We start from the raw sequence: 10,000 nt of genomic DNA, 5'->3' as shown, positions 1-10,000 counted from the left end.
GTACCTCTTTTTATAATTGGCGGAAGGGCCAGTGGTTCATAGCCTGTGGCATCTGAGTACCACGGCAGCGAGCGAATTTGTAGTATTTTCTCTGTGTGCGCCCTGGAGAACTGCACACGCTGTAGCTTTAGAGGTTTGGCTCAGTCTCCTTTGGCTTGGTTTAACAATCATGGAGGTTGGGGGCATACCCCTGCCCTTTTCGGCTAGTCTCTCAGCTATCTCATTCCCTTGGATACCTATGTGGCTTGCGACCCAGTTTATGATGATTCTTCTACCCTGACCAAGGATTCTTTGGGCTATGGTAAGTACAGATGTCAGAAGGTAGATGTCTTGAGGCATGCTATGCTGTAGACTGTCAATAGTTGCTCTAGAGTCTGTATATATGACCACGTGTTCATCCCTTAGGGACGCATGTGCCAGGGCTTCCATGAACGCGACTGTTTCAGCTTGGAGCAATGAGGCATTGTCTGTGACCCTAATGGATGTTGTGGTATCCCTGCAGTGTGGTTTACGGGATCCACGGATCTATCCGTGTAGTAGGTTCTGTTCCCTGGAGGAGTTATTTGAACAATGACCCATTGTACTTGTGCCTTTAGGCTTGGCATAGAGTATTGATCTTTTCTCTTTGACAGGTTTAGGACTGAGAATTCGATCAAATTGTTTGCCTACGGCGTGAGTTTTTTCTAGTCAGGGTGAGGGGAGTCCATGCCGTTGGCAAGCAGTGTTTCTTTGAGCTGGCTGTGTGTGTGAGCCAAGAGTTGTCTGCAAACAGCTGATAGTCTTCCTGTAGGCGTCTGAGTATTCTCTGTCTTGAGTATGAGTTTCGGGGTGCCTGCAAGACTTTGGAAAGGAATTGAGCTGCCATTAAATCAATTCAGGTGTCTAGGGACGGTAAATCGGTCTCCATGAGGAGATTGATGACCTTTGTCCATCTGGGGGCACCCAGAATGATCCTGGCTGCTTCATTTTGTACGGTTTCCAGTTTTTCTTTTAGTGTTGTGCTGGAAGCAATGAGGGCGACAGAAGCGTAGTCAACTATAGGACGGACAGCATGCACATAGAATGATCTTAGTACTTTGTGTCCCGCTTCTATGTGTCTCCCGGTCATTACTTTCATGACTGACAGTCTTTCCCTGGTTCGGTCGAGCAGGTATTGGTTCTCCTTTTTGAAAGTGACTTCTTCCCAACAGCGGCGAATTGTACAGCGTTCCAGCGTGTGGTTAATGTGTGTTCTGTCGCCCTCCTGGTACATGTTCCTCTCTCGTGAGTGTGTGGCCTATCCATACGGCAAGGTATAGGTACTCCTTCACCCATTCCAGATCCATGCCTGAACAGTGGGTTTTTTGTTTTTGACATTGATTCTCAGTGCCATAGCTCTTGATTTTGCTGCCGAGATTTTTAGACCAGTCCTATAACACTATTCAGACAGCACTGTGCTCTATTTAGGCAGTGGTTGCCAGAGGCCATGATTGCCAGATCAACTGAATCAGAGATGATCTTGCATCCCTCTTGCAGGTGAATGTTGTGTATATTGGACAGGAGGTATTGAACAGAGCAGGACGAAGAACCCCACCCTGAAACGTTCCATTCTCAAGTGGCATCTGCTGAGATAGGTTACCCTGAAATCTGACATTTGTTGTTCTGTCTTTAAAATAGTCAGATATCCAGGCCAAGAGTCTACCTTCGATTCGTTTATGGATTAGGGTCTCCTGAATGGCAAGGGGACTTGCCAGTTCAAAAGCCTTCTTCAAGACTAGGAAGACAACCACAGAGGATGTAGTGCTTATTGAGCTTAGGAGTGTGGATATGTTGTGGGCTGTGATCTTACCCCGAAATCGAAAACCCGAATCGATCGAAATCGAAATCGAGAGAGAAGGGGGGGGGGAAGGATAAGGAGGGGATAGAAAGGATGATTTAGTAAGAGAGAAAGAGCCGGGGCTTGACCCAGTGTACGGGGTAATAGATGGGGGATAGATGGCTGGAGTCGGAAAAGGCTGGCAAGGGGAGGCCCCGCGCCGTCTGTGCTCGCCGCAGCCATGGCATGTTTCTTCCGTCCGGCGTGGAGCTGGCGGGCCAGCTCCACGCCTGCAAGGGTGGCCATGCCCGGGCTGCGGGTTGCGCTCGGCTAACGGGGGAGGAGGGGGTAGGATGGCAGCCTGCCAGGCGCCATCTGCGGCTCCACCGTGCACGGACTTATCGCCCATGGCAACGGTGGTGCCCTCGGCTAACCTCGAGACTGCGAGGATGAAAGCGGATGCAACCGCAACGAGTCTATCTCCCCCGCCTGCGGCGATCAGAGATTTCTCTCTGTCGGCGGCGGGGCTTCCGGGGAGATGTGCTCGGGCGGTCACATCACGGGTGGATTATCATCACTGGCCGTGGCACCTCCTCCCCGGCTCGCGCGTTGGCACTCCTTCCGACAAAGGAGCCGCGGTCATGGCACAGGTACGAGCGGCAGATGCCACGTGTCGGCAATCCGGAACCAGTGAGATGAGGGTAAGGATTAGGATGCGGGACGCTTACGCGATGTGAGGGAAATGAGGTGGGAGATGTGGTCGAAGATACCGGCACACAGAGAAAGGGGTTGAAGGGGAAGTTAATTAAAAGGGGGATAGGGTTTACCGGAGGGTAGTTGTTTACTGGGGAGGTTAAAAGTTCCGTTGGAGAACGGGAACGGACTTAAACTAAAACTTAAAAGAACTTAAAACACCAAAACAAAACAAAAGAACTTAAAACACAAATAAATCTAGTGTAAAAAAACAACTACATCCATTGAAAACAGTGATTAAACGAGTAAATAAAATCAAAGTGAATGTAAAATGAACACTAAAAACAAACAAACACAAAACAGGAGAAATAAGCCGAGCCGAGGACCTCCCGGGGCTCGTCACATCGTGATGTGGCGGGCCTCGGGGGGCTCCCTTGCACACAGCGTGGCTGGCCACTTCTCGGGGGAGTTAAAACCATGCCCTAAAATGTTAAAATAATGACAAACAAATAGAACATGAGAGGGGAGGGCGAGAAAGATAGAATGAAGTGAAAGTGCACAAAGGAAAAGAAGGCGCTGCTAAGCTCAGAAAGCTGGCTCAATCTCCTCAGACCAGTCCAGAGAAAAGAGATCACGGCCTATCCCGCTCCTCCGTCCCTGGAAGAAGGCGTTGTTGCGCTCTATCCAGTCGGGGCTCCATGCACGGAGTTTGTCGAGCTGTTTACAAATCATCCATCGCCACACGAGGTTCAGCGGGAGCACCGCTGCCCTCTCGTGTAATCGTGCTGGCGACACAAAGCCGTCCCACGCCACGCTGTAGACCCAGCGAAGTGCTTTGTTCAGGACGATCTGTAGCTTGTGTCTGTTTGTTTGTGCGGCGAGTGAATCGATAAAGCGATTGTAAGGTCTTTCTAGCCAATGCGGCTTTCGATGAGGTATGATAATGAAATCTAAACATGGTGTCAAAAGTGACACCGAGAACGGTGCAAGAGTGTGTTATTTGAAGAGGTGCTTGTAGTCTGTCGAAAGAGTTTAGGTATATTGGCTTGTAAGGAGGAATGTGTCTTGGGTTTATAAAGAGGACTATTATTTTTGTCGTGTTAGTTTTGATAAGCCATTTGTGCTCCCATCGAGAGACGGTGTCAAGCTCGTCGTTGATTCGTCGGACGACACCAGCGAGCGAATCGTATCTGGCTAATTGCGTGCAGTCGTCAGCGTAAAGTAATGTCAGAGAATTAGGGAATGTGGGTCGAGGAGGTCATTAGTGTATATGTATAGTGTTGGGCTGATTATGCTGCCTTGAGGTACACCTGCGTGCATATTGATTGTAGTAGAAACTTTGCCTTTATATTTAAGCTTTAATTTACGGTCATCCAAGAAACTGCTTTGTAGCTTCTTGGCGCACGAGGGAAAATTGAATTTAGTGCAGATTTTGTACTTGAAGCCAGCATGCCAGACCGTGTCGAAGGCTCGCTCCACGTCTTTGGTCACGAGGACCGTCTTAAGTCGTCTGTCTTTGTTGTTAAGACAGTAGTTAGTCAATAGGTTCAGTGCGTCAGTTGTCGAGCGGTGAGAGCGAAAGCCAAATTGTTTGGAAGAAAGGTCATGGTCGTCAAGATACCGCCTTAGTCGGGAATTAATGACTTTCAAAAATTTTGCCTAATGTCTCTAGTAAACTAATTGGGCGGTAATTCTTGGGGTCAGTGAGGTCTTTGTTTGGCTTAGGTATGAGGGCCACGATAGCAGTCTTAAAGGGGGCAGAAAAGTAGCCAGAAGCAAGAGAGGTATTGTACAGGTGCGTCATAGTTCGTAAAATGTTGTTAGGAAGATGAAGGAGTGCGTCACGTCCGATCTGAGAGGAGCCCGGAGCCTTACGAGGAAACCTCTTTATTATTTGTTTAATCTCCTCCAGCAAGATGGGAGCACGGAGTTCGCATGTGTCGTCCAGCCTATCCATGTGGATAATTGGCTCTGGCTCTGTTTCTATCCTGTGTTCTTGGCTCCAGGTGTTGATGGATTGAAGATGTTAATTAAAAAGGGGGTGTGGTTCATGAGGATAGAATACAGTTTGCCAGTGATCACGAAAATTTTTGATAACATCCACGGGTTCTGAAACTTGAATGTTGTCCTTGAGGAGGTGACTGAAGGGAGGGAAGTTACTGCCTTTTAATTGTTTAATCTTTTGCCAAAATTCCCGTGGATTGCGAACTCGCATCGATTCTGTTTAATTAAGTTTTGCCAATGAATTTTGCGGTCATTATCAAAACTATCTATGACATGGTTCCTGAGGATAGTGAGGTCCCACCGAACTCGGTGTAAATTCTGAATATTTTGGAGAAAACGATTCCTGTAGCAGGTCAGGAGACGCTTGGTTCTCTCGCTTGGATGGAATGATTTACGTATTTTATAACGCTCACGTGGGACGGACCGGAGCATTGCGACTGAAATCCAAGCAAAGAGATGATGCCAGTGCCTATCTATTTCGAGAGCATTTTCTCTGTCAAGGTTAAAGTCGAAATTTTGATCTGAAAGATAAGATTTAAAATCGTTCCAGTCTGCTTTCTTATACCGGAAGGATGGCATTTCTTTGTTATGTATAGGTAAGGTGGAAAGTTTTATGATCACGGTTATGTGGTCAGAACCGATGTTCTGACCTGGTTGTATGTGTGTGTGGTAGGAGAGGGCGGCCCTGTTCCCGAACACGAGACCAGGTCTGCCTTTTCCCCTAGCCCTGATTGTGGTGTGGAAGTCGGGTCCTATGTAATGTAGTCTTTTTGTGTTGAAAATAGACAAGAGCTGTCTGCCGTGTGCGTTCGTGGTTGTGTGGTGTAGTGATATGTGTGATGCGTTGACATCTCCGGCGAAGAAGACTGGAAAATTATTATAGCTAAATAATTTATTGAAATCTGAAAGTGGCAAGTTTGAATTTGGTCTGATATAGGCCGTGGCAATCATTATAGGGCCCTTCTGGGCGAATAGTTTTACAGCCATAAAGTCTGGATGGATGAATGGGGGTGAAATTAATTCGAAAGGAAGGGTGGATTTGACGAGGATGCAGGACCCTACGAATCAGCCGTTTCGTGACTGTCGACGTGTAGCCGAAGTGTTTGATAGCATAGGAGTTAGTAATAGAGGTGGAATTTAAAAGAACCACGTCAGGACTTTCCCGTTCGAGGAAGTCGTAAAAGATGTTACGTATATTGAAAAATGATATTACATTCGTTTACACGATTGTCAGCACGCCGCTCATGGTGAGTCCAGATGTTGTGGTCTCACCTTGTGTGGTGTTTGTTGCTCCCGTTAACGACGGGAACGAGCACCCGTCGAGGGCTCGTCAAGGTCAGGAAGGTATTCCTGAGACTGGGAGACTCGGAATTCTCGGGAATCGGCGGACCAATTCCCGATACTTCCTCGTCTCCCGAGAGTTCCCCTGACAGGGAGAACAGGACCTGTTCCCTCGGGGGGAACAGTCAGTGAGGAGGCACCGGGGCCTTCCTCGAGACCGACATCGATCTCGAGGCTCTCGCTATTGTCGGAATCCGACAGGATGGTGTCATCATGAACATGACGAGCCACGGGAGCCGAGAGCTCAGGGTCTTTTTTGTCTTTGGTGTGCATGTCTGGTGGTGAGGTATGTTTGCGTTTGTTGTCAGAAGTATCAAGTGTAGTTTTCTTTTGTGCGGTTTCTTTATGTGCTCGTTGTGGTAGTGGCTGTAGGGGTACGTGTATGTGAGGTAGAGGGCTGTGTGGATGTCATGATCGCCTCTCTGAGCTCGGTGTGAGTGTTTGTTTGTGTGTGAATCTTAGGTATGTATAGGTTTTGGTCTTCGAAGATTTCCTCAGGAATCACAATGCTGGGGAAACCGTTTCTTTGTAGCATGATAGGGACTATGTTCGCGAATTTCTTGGCGTTGTATGTGGGTTGTTGTTTGGTGTGAAGGTGTTTGTTTGGGGGAAGTGTGCAGGCGGCAGAGTGGTTCCTCAGGCAATCGTGTTTGGCTGTCTTGTGGTAGGTGTGCTTGTTTGTAAGGGTTGTGTGACTGTTGCGTATGTTGTGTTTTTGTTTTGTTTGAGTGTTTGTATTTTTTTCTTGATGATTTCTTTGCGTGTAGGGCAAGATCCGCTGACAGCGACGTGCTGCCCCCCACAATTGCAGCATTTGATCTCTTTGCTGCAGGTGGCAAAGAAGTGAACGGAGTCACCACAGCGGCTGCAACGCTGCTCGTGTGTGCATGTGTGTTTCAGGTGATTAAAACGGTAGCATTTCAGGCTTACAATTATAATCACTAACCTCAAAGTAAGGTAGTGCACGATAACACCCAAAGTTATCAGCACAAGGGCCAGATCGTCGAGCTCGCCGTGGGGGTGTCAAATCGCTCTCTTTAGCTCCCACGAAAGCAACAACAAAAAAAACCTGGAGCCTAGAGGTCCAGGTAAGCCCTTGAACCCCTTGTGAACCCGTGCAGGTGTTCATGAGGGGGTCCCATTTTCCTGCGGAGCCTGTTTAGTATCATATCAGCTGTTTTGCCCAGACAGCTGAGGAGATGGGACGGTACTTGCCTGGCTCCTCTGGTTTTGGGATGGGAACTATTATGGCTTGTTTCCAGCTCTGGGCCAGCGTGGCAGTTTGCCAGGATTTGTTGATGAGCTTCAAAAATGCAAGCTCCCCTTCAAGTCCTAGTGCGAGATGATGGGGTGGGAGATCCCATCAGCACAGGAGGCAGGTTGTTGCTGATTCTAGCTGAGAACTCGAGCACCAGCCTGTGCGCTTCTGACTGTTATGATGCATGCATTCCAGGGCTTGGCAGCTTGTCGCTCGCCTGACCAGCATTCCACAACTCTGTAAGGCTGGTCTGGTGACCGAAGGACTGACACCATTCCAGCCATTTTTCCTGCCTTACTCTGTTGGCAGTTTCCTTGGCATCTGCAACCGCTTCCCTGAAGAGGGCTAGGTTGTCGGGAGTTCTTTGCCGTCGGAAGTTTCTTTCTGCATATGCTGACTCTGTGGTTGACCTCTTTGATCTCCTCATTATAGTACCAGGCGTCTATGTGGAAGCGTGCTATCACAGTCGCAATTCCCAAAACAAATCCACCTAATTCTCTCGATGACCTTAGGCCCATATCATTAACACAAAACGCAAAATACTCGAGAGAATAATTGCTAAGGAATTGTGGAAAACATTCGCACCAAAATTAGATCATCGCCAATTTGGAAACATCAAGGGTAGCTCCACTGTCCACTACCTAGTTGACTTGATCAATTATATCATTTCAAATGCAGACAAGTGACTCGAGGTCACCACCGTCACCATCGAAAGCATTTGATCTCATCAATCACACCAACTTAATTAAGAAAATAATTTTCTGTGGTTCCACGAGGGCTGGGTGAAATGGATTTCTTCCTTCATCAACCTTCACTCCCAGAGGACTCTGGCAAACAACCAAATATCCGATGAAATTGATCTTCTCTGCGGTGTCTCTCAAGGAACGGTCCCTCGGCCCATTAATGTTCCTGGTAATGGTAAATGAGGACAAAGTTCCGCACGTGAAGATCTACAAATGTGTGGACGACATGACACTTGCATTCGCACACCAACCAGGGCACGGCACCTTATTACAAGACGCCCTCACAGAAGTGTCAGAGTGGGCTTCACCTAATAAAATGTCTGTCAACACCAAAAAATGCACAGAAACTAAATTTAAATTTAACAAATTATCCGACTGTGGTAGTACTCTGAAAATAGGTGAGGAACTCTTAACTCGGGCCAAAAAAGGTGAATCTATTCTGAATAGTTATCAGTGACGATCTAAAGTGGTTCGCCAACACCAAGAAACTGATTTCAAAGTGCGGAAGAAAGTTTATGTTTACTAAATTAAAATCCTTCGGTGCATCCCAAGAAGACCTCTTCTGCATATGGACGACTTTCCCTCGACCAATTTATGAATATGCAGCACCTGTCTGGCATTCGTCCCTTGAAAAAATAAGATTAGAAAAACTTCAGAAAAGAGCATTAAGTATCATTCTTGCGTCAAACTACACCTCATACACGAATGCGCTAAACCAACTGCAGATTCCCTCCGGAGAAAATCCTTAACAGGAAAATTCGCACGCAACATCTTTACATCTACGAGGCATCGGCACCTGCTTCCTGACTAGCGTCAATCAGGCAGACAGCTTCGTGAGAATGTTAACAATTAATTATGTAAACCAAAGTGTCATATATCCAGATATTATGTCTACCATACCCTATTGTATGTCACTTAAATGATAACTTTGTAAAGTAACAATTTTACCTTTGTAACTATTTTACTTAATCAAGGTAATTTTCTATATTACCTTCGCCTTTCCGATATTGACGATGGTATCGTTGGATTCCTCTCACTGTCCACATTGCAAATATATAGTTTTTTATTGCGCGGAAACCCCCCGTTAGCGACAAACTTGGCCCTGATAGCAAGGGAGGGCATGGAAGGTTCCAGGGAAAATGCGGGTTAAATAACACTAATAATATAACAAACTGCGAAAATAAACATGGCTATTCACATGATTTCCCCCTGCGACCCCCCCTGGGGGGCCCTGCCCCCCAACCCCCGCCGAGGAAACAAAACCTCCACCCTGTATTCCCGGCAGGCTAGAGCGTTACAAAATTATCGTCGATCTCGGAGCGGCGAACGTATTACAGTTACCTCGTAACATTCCCACTGAATCAGCATACTAACCTTGACATAGTCAGCATTGTATACAGAGACGATTGTAGTATAATCACGATGAACGGGGTATACCATGAACAGAAGAGCGCCCTCGTCGGCGGGTTTTGCGCCTCTCTCGATGTTACGCCGATGGCCTCAAGGTCGAGTTTCCCGTCCCCTGGAACCACGATTTTCGAAATCCTAACCGAAATAACCGCCGCGGTGACCGAGTGTGTAGGGTGCTCCTACTAGGTTATGGTAGGGTTAGTTATCGGCTCCGCATCTAGTTCGTGTGCGCTCTATCCTGCCGTGAATATGTGGTAGATATTTTGTTTCCTCGGCGGGGGTTGGGGGGCGGCAGCCCCCCCTGGGGGGGTCGCAGGGTGCGCAGCCCCCTTCAGTGGAAAGTCATGTGAATACCCATGGTTATTTTCACTGTGGGTTATATTATTAGGGTAATTTTCTATATTACGTCCGCCGCTCCGACATCGTCGCCCCCGCTATCGGGGCCAAGTTTGCCGCTAACAGTGGGTCTCTGCGCAATAAAACCTACATATTTGGATTGTACAGAGTGAGAGGAATCCAACGATACCAAAATCGTCGATATCGAAGAGGCGAAGGTAATATAGAAAATTACCATCAACTCTATTATTATTACGTAGGGTGTCCAAATGGTCGTTTTCGAAAAATATTCACCAAAAAAATATGGTTGACTTATGATAGTAGAAGAATTGTTCTATTCAGATATGAAATCAGAATGGCTGTATGATTAGTTTTGGATTTTAGAGAATTTTTTTTAATGGTCAATGTAGGCCTATAGAC

General features: G+C 47.1%; 1 protein-coding gene across 3 annotated transcripts in view; it reads right to left on the bottom strand.

The window, feature by feature from the left end:
• LOC113828469 (glyoxal reductase) overlaps nt 1–10,000 on the bottom strand; it is a 38,271-nt gene that overhangs the window by 26,998 nt on the left and 1,273 nt on the right. The window lies entirely within an intron of this gene.

This window comes from Penaeus vannamei, chromosome 20 (genome assembly GCF_042767895.1).
Source record: "Penaeus vannamei isolate JL-2024 chromosome 20, ASM4276789v1, whole genome shotgun sequence".
Lineage (NCBI taxonomy): Eukaryota > Metazoa > Arthropoda > Malacostraca > Decapoda > Penaeidae > Penaeus > Penaeus vannamei.
The sequence above is the reverse complement of the archived record's forward strand: the minus strand, read 5'-3'. Positions and strand labels throughout refer to the sequence as shown.